Source organism: Rhipicephalus microplus, unplaced genomic scaffold, assembly GCF_043290135.1.
Source record: "Rhipicephalus microplus isolate Deutch F79 unplaced genomic scaffold, USDA_Rmic scaffold_441, whole genome shotgun sequence".
Classification (NCBI taxonomy): domain Eukaryota; kingdom Metazoa; phylum Arthropoda; class Arachnida; order Ixodida; family Ixodidae; genus Rhipicephalus; species Rhipicephalus microplus.
The window spans coordinates 45,001-57,500 of NW_027465005.1; the positions used below are offsets into that span (position 1 = coordinate 45,001).

The following is a 12,500-nucleotide window of genomic DNA, read 5'->3' on the forward strand; positions in this document are numbered from 1 at the left end:
CTATAAATACTCGGGAGGCGTCGAAGCCGGTTCTCCAAGCCGGACCCGTAGGTATCGTTGTGTGCTCGCTCTCATTGGCCCGCCTAACCAGAAAATGCCTGCGGTACACCCATTTGGATAAGAGTGCACGCAGATGCGGGCCTCGACGGCTACACATTTCCTCGGGCGGCCGCCTCCCGGCCTCCGTGGAGCGCGGGATGCACGGTCCCATCGACAAGCCTCTCCCGTTTTTACCGTGGCGTCGCGGTTCACCACGGCAGGCGGGTCGGTCTCCTCCGCATAAAAAGGGGGACCCCCGCTTTTTGTTCCACGAAATCGCACAAGCTTTTTTCGCATCCACGGTTTGCCACCGCACACCAAAATGCCGATCCGGCTGCCTACTTTAGCCAACAGGTGGAGCCAGGCGCGCCGTACTTGCGCGGCACTTCCCACGTCCACCGAAGTCGGTGCCAAGGACCACTTTCGGCGCCGGAGCCGCGTACGAGCCTACTCGAGGCGGAAGAACGAAGCCAGCAAGGGCCTGGCCGCAAGTGCGTTCAATTGTCGGGACGTCCAAGTCCCTCGTTCTTCCGTGCTTCCTCTTTCGGCAAGTCGTTGCGGCACCTTCCCAAAGCGCGCAGACCCGCTAATCGCGACGAGCGCGACGTGGCCGTGCCGCCTTTCCCTCGGCAGCAAGCAAAACGCCTGGCAACGTCGACGCTCCCCTAACCGCGATCTCGCACCGTGTTTCGTGTGGCGAATTCAAAAGCCGGCCGGCGCTGCTGCAACCATTACGGTCGGTACGCATACGCCGCGGAGGGCGGGACGGTCATCGGAGCGTGCGGTTCCTCCATCGAGTACTGCGCACCTCGGCCGTCGCATCGCCGTGCCATGACCGGCCGCGCGTCAACGCGAACCGGTGCCAGCGAGATCCCTCGCCTGCAAGAACCGACCGGCAGCCTCCGTCACCCGAGGACGCGGAGGCGCTTGCCGCGGACGGCGGGACGGTATGCACTGGTGCACAGCGGACCCGTCACATCGCCAGTTCCTTGACCGACCGCCGACGCTTGTGCCGTTCCTCTCGTACTTGGCAGTCGCCGCGCGATTGTCGGGTCTCGTTCTTGCACGCTCGAACGGTCGGGAGGGCACTCGGCTGGCGTTTCGGGAACGCGCAGCCTCGCCTTCTACCGACGTAACCACGACTCGCCGTTCGCGCTCCGCCGCTCCTGTTTACAGTACTAGGCGGTCCCGCAGCGGTCGGGTCGCGCATTTCGAGCGCTTCGAGCCACGGTGCAGTGGCGGGTCGAAAGCCGACCTATGAGTGCGTTGCGCCGTTTGTACCCGCGTCCGCCACCTGGCCGACCGTCCAAGGTCGCGGTGTTGGCGTCCGCTGGGCGCAACAATTTGTCACGGGGTGCCGCTCCACATTCAGGCAGCCCCGTGGGGAAAAGCCGACCCCGCGTCCAAACGGGGTCAGCGGCAGAAAGTGTCGGGCGCAGACGCAGCTGAGGCGCTCACCCTTCACAATCCGTTAATGATCCTTCCGCAGGTTCACCTACGGAAACCTTGTTACGACTTTTACTTCCTCTAAATGATCAAGTTTGGTCATCTTTCCAACAGACCGGCGCAACCGAAAGGCCGCGCCGGACATCGGTCCGAAGACCTCACTAAATCATTCAATCGGTAGTAGCGACGGGCGGTGTGTACAAAGGGCAGGGACGTAATCAACGCGAGCTTATGACTCGCGCTTACTGGGAATTCCTCGTTCAAGGGGAACAATTGCAAGCCCCTATCCCAATCACGAAAGAAGTTCCACGGGTTACCCAGTCTTTTCAGACAGGGATAAAGACACGCTGCTTCCTTCAGTGTAGCGCGCGTGCGGCCCCGGACATCTAAGGGCATCACAGACCTGTTATTGCTCTGTTTCGTGCGGCTAGGAGCCGCTTGTCCCTCTAAGAAGGTTGTAAGGTGCTGGGAACCCCGCACCTATTTAATAGGCTAGAGTCTCGTTCGTTATCGGAATTAACCAGACAAATCGCTCCACCAACTAAGAACGGCCATGCACCACCATCCACCGAATCAAGAAAGAGCTCTCAATCTGTCAATCCTCCCAGTGTCCGGGCCGGGTAAGTTTTCCCGTGTTGAGTCAAATTAAGCCGCAGGCTCCACTCCTGGTGGTGCCCTTCCGTCAATTCCTTTAAGTTTCAGCTTTGCAACCATACTTCCCCCGGAACCCAAATACTTTGGTTTCCCGGAAGCTGCCCGCCGAGTCATTTGAGTAACTCAGGCGGATCGCTGGTTGGCATCGTTTATGGTCAGAACTAGGGCGGTATCTGATCGCCTTCGAACCTCTGACTTTCGTTCTTGATCAATGAAAACATTCTTGGCAAATGCTTTCGCAGTAGTTCGTCTTGCGACGGTCCAAGAATTTCACCTCTAGCGCCGCAATACGAATGCCCCCGTCCGTCCCTCTTAATCATTACCTCGTATTCCAAAAACCAACAGAACAGAAACGAGGTCTTGTTCTATTATTCCATGCAAGTTTATTCAGGCGACTCGCCTGCGTTGAGCACTCTAATTTTTTCAAAGTAAAAGCACCGGCCATCTCGAGGCACACAATGAAGTGCACCAAGAAAGAACCGGCATGATGTTCAGTCCGAGCCGTCGCATCGGGTAGATGCACTACTCGTCTGGAACTGAGATCCAACTACGAGCTTTTTAACCGCAGCAGCTTTAGTATACGCTATTGGAGCTGGAATTACCGCGGCTGCTGGCACCAGACTTGCCCTCCAATTGATCCTCGTTAAAGGATTTAGAGTGTACTCATTTCAATTACGGGGCCTCAAAAGAGTCCCGTATTGTTATTTTTCGTCACTACCTCCCCGTGCCGGGAGTGGGTAATTTGCGCGCCTGCTGCCTTCCTTGGATGTGGTAGCCGTTTCTCAGGCTCCCTCTCCGGAATCGAACCCTGATTCTCCGTTACCCGTAACAACCATGGTAAGCAAGTAACCTACCATCGAAAGTTGATAAGGCAGACACTTGAAAGAAACGTCGCCGGCTCGTGGCCATGCGATCAGCACAAAGTTATCCAGAGTCACCACACAATACGGGCCGAAACCCGATCGATCTTGGTCTAATAAAAGCACCCGTTACCCAAAGGGCTCCAGGCTCACTGCATGTATTAGCTCTAGAATTGCCACAGTTATCCAAGTAGGAAGAAACGATCTAAGGAACCATAACTGATTTAATGAGCCATTCGCGGTTTCGCCTTATTTCGGCATGTACTTAGACATGCATGGCTTAATCTTTGAGACAAGCATATGATTACTGGCAGGATCAACCAGGTAATCGTTCGACTGCGCGTCCGTCCTCGCCTTCGGCGGGCCGGACGCAGTCTGTGTGCGGCGGAGGCCACCTTCAGGCGCCCCAACACGCTTATTTTGCACTCCGAGATGACGGCGTTCGAGCTCGCTACGGCACAACCTTCCCGAAAGACGAGTGGGAGCCGTGCGGCAAGAAGCACGTTCATGCTCGCTCTTTTTCGTTGCATCGACTCGGTCGCGCCGTGCGGGTTGCCCAAGCCCGCTGCACTGTCGGTGGACCGGCCGGAACTAGCAACGGAGCCGAGACTGCAAAGCCGCCAGACGACGGGTCACGCCCGCGTCTTCGGCGCTTTCGCATCTGAATCGCCCGAGGACGACACGGAACACACCTCGATATCGTGGTAAAACGGCACCGTCCGACAACCAGCCCCTAACGCATCAAGCGGATGAGGCTGCAGACGACTGCCGTGGATTCCCCTGGAGCAGACCCGAGGACACGCTTGACGAGGCCGAAGCCCGCCGCATATCAGACACCCGGTCGCTTTCGCGTACGCCGCTCACGAGAACCCCCACATAATAGCAGCGATAAGTACCCAGACCTCCTTGGGCACTAATACGAGCGTACTCGAGAAAATTTCACCGCGGGTGTGCCCCGAAACGTGTGGCACGTTGAGCGTGCCACAAGTCTACGTCGCTCTCAAACCCGCCGAGGTCGTAGAATTTGCGACCCTACTCACGAAATTCCCACCGAGGATACGGCCGCAAACGTACCGCACCTTGGGTAGGCCACGAGTTTGTGCAACACTACGCTGACGGCACAGCACCGAGGTCGTGCGCGCACGCACGGGAAAATTCCGCCGCGGTTTCTGCCGAAAACGTGAGGCACCACGACTCTCCGCAAGTTCGCGTCGACTGCGAAAGACCGAAGTCGTGAACGACGTGTCCGCTACTCGCCGCCGACACGCTGGACACCAAACGTACAACGACTCGACGGCGTCGTAGAGGCCCACGACGCGGTTTTCCTTAACGACGTCTCGGCGTGGCACCGACAGGTTAGAACGGCCGACCAACGTTCCCTGTCCGCCGTTCGGCTCAGTCGAAGGGCTCGGCGACTTCGGCAACGCTGCGAAGCCGCACGGTGACGCACGCCATGTCCCCATTTTTTTTTTTTTCTTTCTGCGTCTGCCGGGGTGCCCCTATAATAGCAGCGATAAGCACCCAGACCGCCGTGGGTCGCTCGCCCCGGCTGACGTGGTTTTTCGTACTCCTGCGGCGGTCGCCGTCAAGCACGTCCAAATACGCTACTTTCGTGGGCGCATTCACGCTCTTTCGCTTCGCCGGAGTGCCAGCACTCACTCTGCCAAAAACGGCGAACATCCGAGCGGCGGTTCCCACTTTTGCGTCGGCGTCGCAAACCCCGCCCCGGCAGACGAGGTTTGCCGTACTCGTGCGACGGTGGCCGGCGGGCACGTCGAAAGACGCCGATATCGTGCGCGAATTGGCGCACCTTGGCTTCACCGGAGTGCCGCCACTGACTCCTCCAAAAACGGCGAAGATCCGAGCGGCGCTTCCCACTTTCGCATCGGCGTCCCGAACTCCGCCCCGGCTGACGCGGTTTACCGTACTCGTGCGACGGTCGCCGGCGAGCACGTGGAAAGACGCCGATATCGTGCCCGAATCGGCTCCGTTCGGCTTCGCCGGAGTGCCAGCACTGGCTCGGCGAAAGACGACGAACATCCGAGCGACGGTTCTCACTATTGCGTACGCGTCGCAAACCCCGCCCCGGCAGACGCACTTTGCCGTACTCGTGCGACGGTCGCCGGCGAGCACGTAGAAAGACGCCGATATCGTGCCGGAATCGGCCCCGTTTGGCTTCGCCGGAGTGCCAGCACTCACTCGGCCACAAACGGCGAACATCCGAGCGGCGGTTCCCACTTAGCCGTCGGCGTCCCGAACTCCGCCCCGGCAGACGCGGTTGCCGAGCTCGTGCGACTAGCGACCGCGAAGCCGTCTCGCGACGCCGCTTTCGTGCGCGGCTCCCACTGCGACCTGGGTCACCCGAGGTCGACGAGCAAGAAAGAATGTCGAAAAAAAATTTTTTTTTTTTTGCGTCTGCCGGGGTGCCCCTATAATAGCAGCGATAAGCACCCAGACCGCCATGGGTCGCTCGCCCCGGCTGACGTGGTTTTTCGTTTTCCTGCGGTGGTCGTCGTCAAGCACGTCCAAACACGCCACTTTCGTGGGCGCATTCGCGCTCTTTCGCTTCGCCGGAGTGCCAGCACTCACTCTGCCAAAAACGGCGAACATCCTAGTGGCGGTTCCCACTTTTGCGTCGGCGTCGCCAACCCCGCCCCGGCATACGCGGTTTGCCGTACTCGTGCGGCGGTGGCCGGCGGGCACGTCGAAAGACACCGATATCGTGCGCGAGTCGATGCTTCTTGGTCTCGCAGGAGGGCCGCCACTCACTCCTGCAAAAACGGCGAAGATCCGAGCGGCGCTTCCCACTTTTTCGTCGGCATCGCAAACCTCGCCCCGGCAGACGCGCTTTGCCGTACTCGTGCGACGGTCGCCGGCGAGCACGTCGAAATACGCCGATATCGTGCCCGAATCGGCCCCGTTTCGCTTCGCCGGAGTGCCAGCACTCACTCGGCCAAAAACGGCGAACATCCGAGCAGCGGTACCCACTTAGCCGTCGGCATCCCGAACTCCGCGCCGGCTGACGCGGTTGCCGAGCTCGTGCGACTAGCGACCGCGAACGCGTCTCGCGACGCCGCTTTCGTGCGCGGCTCCCATTGCGACCTGGGTTACCCGAGCTCGACCAGCAAAAAAGAAGGTCGAAAAAAAATTTTTTTTTTCTGCGTCTGCCGGGGTGCCCCTATAATAGCAGCGATAAGCACCCAGACCGCCGTGGGTCGCTCGCCCCGGCTGACGTGGTTTTTCGTACTCCTGCAGCGGTCGCCGTCAAGCACGTCCAAATACGCCACTTTCGTGGGCGCTTTCGCGCTCTTTCGCGTCGCCGGTGTGCCAGCACTCACTCTGCCAAAAACGGCGAACATCCTAGTGGCGGTTCCCACTTTTGCGTCGGCGTCGCCAACCCCGCCCCGGCATACGCGGTTTGCCGTACTCGTGCGGCGGTGGCCGGCGGGCACGTCGAAAGACACCGATATCGTGCGCGAGTCGATGCTTCTTGGTCTCGCAGGAGGGCCGCCACTCACTCCTGCAAAAACGGCGAAGATCCGAGCGGCGCTTCCCACTTTTTCGTCGGCATCGCAAACCTCGCCCCGGCAGACGCGCTTTGCCGTACTCGTGCGACGGTCGCCGGCGAGCACGTCGAAATACGCCGATATCGTGCCCGAATCGGCCCCGTTTCGCTTCGCCGGAGTGCCAGCACTCACTCGGCCAAAAACGGCGAACATCCGAGCAGCGGTACCCACTTAGCCGTCGGCATCCCGAACTCCGCGCCGGCTGACGCGGTTGCCGAGCTCGTGCGACTAGCGACCGCGAACGCGTCTCGCGACGCCGCTTTCGTGCGCGGCTCCCATTGCGACCTGGGTTACCCGAGCTCGACCAGCAAAAAAGAAGGTCGAAAAAAAATTTTTTTTTTCTGCGTCTGCCGGGGTGCCCCTATAATAGCAGCGATAAGCACCCAGACCGCCGTGGGTCGCTCGCCCCGGCTGACGTGGTTTTTCGTACTCCTGCAGCGGTCGCCGTCAAGCACGTCCAAATACGCCACTTTCGTGGGCGCTTTCGCGCTCTTTCGCGTCGCCGGTGTGCCAGCACTCACTCTGCCAAAAACGGCCAACATCCGAGCGGCGGTTCCCACTTTTGCGTCGGCGTCGTAAACCCCGCCCCGGCAGACGCGGTTTGCCCTACTCGTTCGACGGTCGCCGGCGAGCGCGTCGAAAGACGCCGATATCGTGCGCTAATTGGCGCTCCTTGGCTTCTCCGGAGTGCCGCCACTCACTCCTCCAAAAACGGCGAAGATCCGAGCGGCGTTCTCCACTTTCGCATCGGCGTCCCGAACTCCGCCCGGGCTGACGCGGTTTACCGTACTCGTGCGACGGTCGCCGCCGGGCACGTCGAAAGACGCCGATATCGTGCCGTAATCGGCCCCGTTTGGCTTCGCCCGAGTGCCAGCACTCACTCGGCCAAAAACGGCGAACATCCGAGCAGCGTTTCCCACTTTCGCATCGGCGTCCCGAAGCCCGCCCCGGCAGACGCGGTTTGCCCTACTCGAGCGACGGTCGCCGGCGATCACGTCGAAAGGCGCCGAATTCGTGCACGAATCGATGCTTCTTGGTCTCGCAGGAGGGCCGCCACTCACTCCTGCAAAAACGGCGAAGATCCGAGTTGCGCTTCCCACTTTTTCGTCGGCGTCCCGAACTACGCCCCGGCTGACGCGGTTTACCGTACTCGTGCGACGGTCGCCGGCGGGCACTTCAAAATACGCCGATTTCGTGGGCGCATTCACGCTGTTTCGCTTCCCCGGAGTGCCAACACTCACTCTGCCGAAAGCGGCGATCATCCGAGCGGCGGTTCCCACTTTTGCGTCGGCTTCGCAAACGGCGCCCCGGCAGACGCGCTCGTGCGACGTACTCGTGCGACGGTCGCCGGCGAGCACGTCGAAAGACGCCGATATCGTGCTCGAATCGACCCCGTTTCGCTTCGCCGGAGTGCTGCCAGTCACGGCGCAGAAAACGGCGAACAAGTGTTTTTTTTTTTTTTTTCCTAGAATTTGTGTTATAGAAGGCACATTTGATATCGGACGATAATTTTCAACTTTATCACGCGCACCGATTTTCGTGTAGAGGTTTGCAAGTTTATGGGAATTTCTCCACTTGGAATAATGCGATTTAGTAGTACTACGAGAACTTCATGGATGTACTCAAGGGTACGGGGCAAGTCAGTTACGTCAACACCTGCAGATTTTTTACACTTCAAACTGAAAATTGTTGGTTGTGAGTCCTCGTGTGATATTAAAGGCCGATTCGCTAACACATAGAACAAAGAAAGAAAGGAAGAAAAAACGCCCGCGCTCGCTCAAGAAACCTGGGTTCGCAACAAGTGGCAACAACAAGCAACCGAGCGAGTGCGCCAAAACCCGTGGCGGCCGAACAAACGCGAAGTCCCAACCGCGTCAGCCGGGGCGGCACGGGACAGGAAAAATCACTTCAGCCGGGGCGGCGGGGCACCGAATAAACCTCGTCACCTCGTCGCAGGATAAAAGAGGAAACAAAAAGTCTAAACAGCGTCTGCTGGAGCGAATGCGTAATAAAACAACAACAACAACAAAAAAAAAACACCCGCGCTCAAGAAGTCTGCAATCCTCACAAAAGGCGACTGTGACCGAGCAGCGTCAGCCGGGGCCGTGCGGAAACGGAAAAACCGCGACTACCGGGGCGTCGAGGCACCGAAAAATCCTCTTCAGCCGCGGCGAAAAAAAAAAACAAAAAGAAAGACGGAGGGGGGGGGGAACCACGTCTGCCGGGGCGAAGGAAAAAAAAAAACGCGTCTGCCGGGGCGAGCCCGGGTGCGGCACCACCGGGAAAACTGTGGCAAACAGACATGGCGATCGAGTGAGTGGGCCGCCAGCCAGGCTCAGCCAAAAAGTGCAAAGTCCGAACTGCGTCAGCCGGGGCGGCAAAAACCGCGTCAGCCGGGGCGGCGCAAAAAACCGCGTCTGCCGGGGCGGCACGAAACCGCGTCAGCCGGGGCGGGGCGAAAACTGCGTCAGCCGGGGCGAAAAGAAAAAAAAAAACGCGTCTGCCGGGGCAAGCCCGGGTGCGGCACCACCGGGAAAACTGTGGCAAACAGACATGGCGATCGAGTGAGTGGGCCGCCAGCCAGGCACAGCCGAAAAGTGCAAAGTCCGAACCGTGTCAGCCGGGGCGACGCAAAAACCGCGTCAGCCGGGGCGGCGCGAAAACCGCGTCAGCCGGGGCGGCACGAAACCGCGTCAGCCGGGGCGGCGCGAAAACTGCGTCAGCCGGGGCGGCGCGAAAACCTCGTCAGCCGGGGCGAGCGAAAAGGGGGGGGGGGGGAACCACGTCTGCCGGGGCGAAAGAAAAAAAAACGCGTCTGCCGGGGCGAGCCCGGGTGCGGCACCACCGGGAAGACTGTGGCAAACAGACATGGCGATCGAGTGAGTGGGCCGCCAGCCAGGCTCAGCCCAAAAAGTGCCAAGTCCGAACTGCGTCAGCCGGGGCGGCAAAAACCGCGTCAGCCGGGGCGGCGCGAAAACCGCGTCTGCCGGGGCGGCGCGAAAACTGCGTCAGCCGGGGCGAGCCCGGGTGCGGAACCACCGGGAAAACTGTGGCTAACAGACATGGCGATCGAGTGAGTGGGCCACCAGCCAGGCTCAGCCAAAAAGTGCCAAGTCCGAACTGCGTCAGCCGGGGCGGCAAAAACCGCGTCAGCCGGGGCGGCGCAAAAAAACCGCGTCTGCCGGGGCGGCACGAAACCGCGTCAGCCGGGGCGGCGCGAAAACTGCGTCAGCCGGGGCGAAAGAAAAAAAAAACGCGTCTGCCGGGGCGAGCCCGGGTGCGGCACCACCGGGAAAACTGTGGCAAACAGACATGGCGATCGAGTGAGTGGGCCGCCAGCCAGGCACAGCCGAAAAGTGCTAAGTCCGAACTGCGTCTGCCGGGGCGGCACGAAACCGCGTCAGCCGGGGCGGCGCGAAAACCGCGTCTGCCGGGGCGGCACGAAACCGCGTCAGCCGGGGCGGCGCGAAAACTGCGTCAGCCGGGGCGAGCCCGGGTGCGGCACCACCGGGAAAACTGTGGCAAACAGACATGGCGATCGAGTGAGTGGGCCGCCAGCCAGGCACAGCCGAAAAGTGCTAAGTCCGAACTGCGTCTGCCGGGGCGGCACGAAACCGCGTCAGCCGGGGCGGCGCGAAAACCGCGTCTGCCGGGGCGTAACGAAACCGCGTCAGCCGGGGCGGCGCGAAAACTGCGTCAGCCGGGGCGAGCCCGGGTGCGGCACCACCGGGAAAACTGTGGCAAACAGACATGGCGATCGAGTGAGTGGGCCGCCAGCCAGGCACAGCCGAAAAGTGCTAAGTCCGAACTGCGTCAGCCGGGGCGGCAAAAACCGCGTCAGCCGGGGCGGCGCAAAAAACCGCGTCTGCCGGGGCGGCACGAAACCGCGTCAGCCGGGGCGGCGCGAAAACTGCGTCAGCCGGGGCGAAAGAAAAAAAAAAAACGCGTCTGCCGGGGCGAGCCCGGGTGCGGCACCACCGGGAAAACTGTGGCAAACAGACATGGCGATCGAGTGAGTGGGCCGCCAGCCAGGCACAGCCGAAAAGTGCTAAGTCCGAACTGCGTCTGCCGGGGCGGCACGAAACCGCGTCAGCCGGGGCGGCGCGAAAACCGCGTCTGCCGGGGCGGCACGAAACCGCGTCAGCCGGGGCGGCGCGAAAACTGCGTCAGCCGGGGCGAGCCCGGGTGCGGCACCACCGGGAAAACTGTGGCAAACAGACATGGCGATCGAGTGAGTGGGCCGCCAGCCAGGCACAGCCGAAAAGTGCTAAGTCCGAACTGCGTCTGCCGGGGCGGCACGAAACCGCGTCAGCCGGGGCGGCGCGAAAACCGCGTCTGCCGGGGCGGCACGAAACCGCGTCAGCCGGGGCGGCGCGAAAACTGCGTCAGCCGGGGCGAGCCCGGGTGCGGCACCACCGGGAAAACTGTGGCAAACAGACATGGCGATCGAGTGAGTGGGCCGCCAGCCAGGCACAGCCGAAAAGTGCAAAGTCCGAACCGTGTCAGCCGGGGCGACGCAAAAACCGCGTCAGCCGGGGCGGCGCGAAAACCGCGTCAGCCGGGGCGGCACGAAACCGCGTCAGCCGGGGCGGCGCGAAAACTGCGTCAGCCGGGGCGGCGCGAAAACCTCGTCAGCCGGGGCGAGCGAAAAGGGGGGGGGGGGGAACCACGTCTGCCGGGGCGAAAGAAAAAAAAAACGCGTCTGCCGGGGCGAGCCCGGGTGCGGCACCACCGGGAAGACTGTGGCAAACAGACATGGCGATCGAGTGAGTGGGCCGCCAGCCAGGCTCAGCCCAAAAAGTGCCAAGTCCGAACTGCGTCAGCCGGGGCGGCAAAAACCGCGTCAGCCGGGGCGGCGCGAAAACCGCGTCTGCCGGGGCGGCGCGAAAACTGCGTCAGCCGGGGCGAGCCCGGGTGCGGCACCACCGGGAAAACTGTGGCTAACAGACATGGCGATCGAGTGAGTGGGCCACCAGCCAGGCTCAGCCAAAAAGTGCCAAGTCCGAACTGCGTCAGCCGGGGCGGCAAAAACCGCGTCAGCCGGGGCGGCGCAAAAAAACCGCGTCTGCCGGGGCGGCACGAAACCGCGTCAGCCGGGGCGGCGCGAAAACTGCGTCAGCCGGGGCGAAAGAAAAAAAAAAACGCGTCTGCCGGGGCGAGCCCGGGTGCGGCACCACCGGGAAAACTGTGGCAAACAGACATGGCGATCGAGTGAGTGGGCCGCCAGCCAGGCACAGCCGAAAAGTGCTAAGTCCGAACTGCGTCTGCCGGGGCGGCATGAAACCGCGTCAGCCGGGGCGGCGCGAAAACCGCGTCTGCCGGGGCGGCACGAAACCGCGTCAGCCGGGGCGGCGCGAAAACTGCGTCAGCCGGGGCGAGCCCGGGTGCGGCACCACCGGGAAAACTGTGGCAAACAGACATGGCGATCGAGTGAGTGGGCCGCCAGCCAGGCACAGCCGAAAAGTGCTAAGTCCGAACTGCGTCTGCCGGGGCGGCACGAAACCGCGTCAGCCGGGGCGGCGCGAAAACCGCGTCTGCCGGGGCGGCACGAAACCGCGTCAGCCGGGGCGGCGCGAAAACTGCGTCAGCCGGGGCGAGCCCGGGTGCGGCACCACCGGGAAAACTGTGGCAAACAGACATGGCGATCGAGTGAGTGGGCCGCCAGCCAGGCACAGCCGAAAAGTGCTAAGTCCGAACTGCGTCAGCCGGGGCGGCAAAAACCGCGTCAGCCGGGGCGGCGCAAAAAACCGCGTCTGCCGGGGCGGCACGAAACCGCGTCAGCCGGGGCGGCGCGAAAACTGCGTCAGCCGGGGCGAAAGAAAAAAAAAAAACGCGTCTGCCGGGGCGAGCCCGGGTGCGGCACCACCGGGAAAACTGTGGCAAACAGACATGGCGATCGAGTGAGTGGGCCGCCAGCCAGGCACAGCCGAAAAGT

The 12,500-nt window shown here is 61.7% G+C and overlaps 1 non-coding gene across 1 annotated transcript; it reads right to left on the reverse strand.

Annotated features, from left to right (window-relative positions):
- Nucleotides 1-1,511: 1,511 nt before the first annotated feature.
- Nucleotides 1,512-3,326, reverse strand: LOC142794505 (small subunit ribosomal RNA). Its single transcript, XR_012892399.1, has one exon. It is a non-coding gene; the product is annotated as a small subunit ribosomal RNA (ribosomal RNA).
- Nucleotides 3,327-12,500: the final 9,174 nt, after the last annotated feature.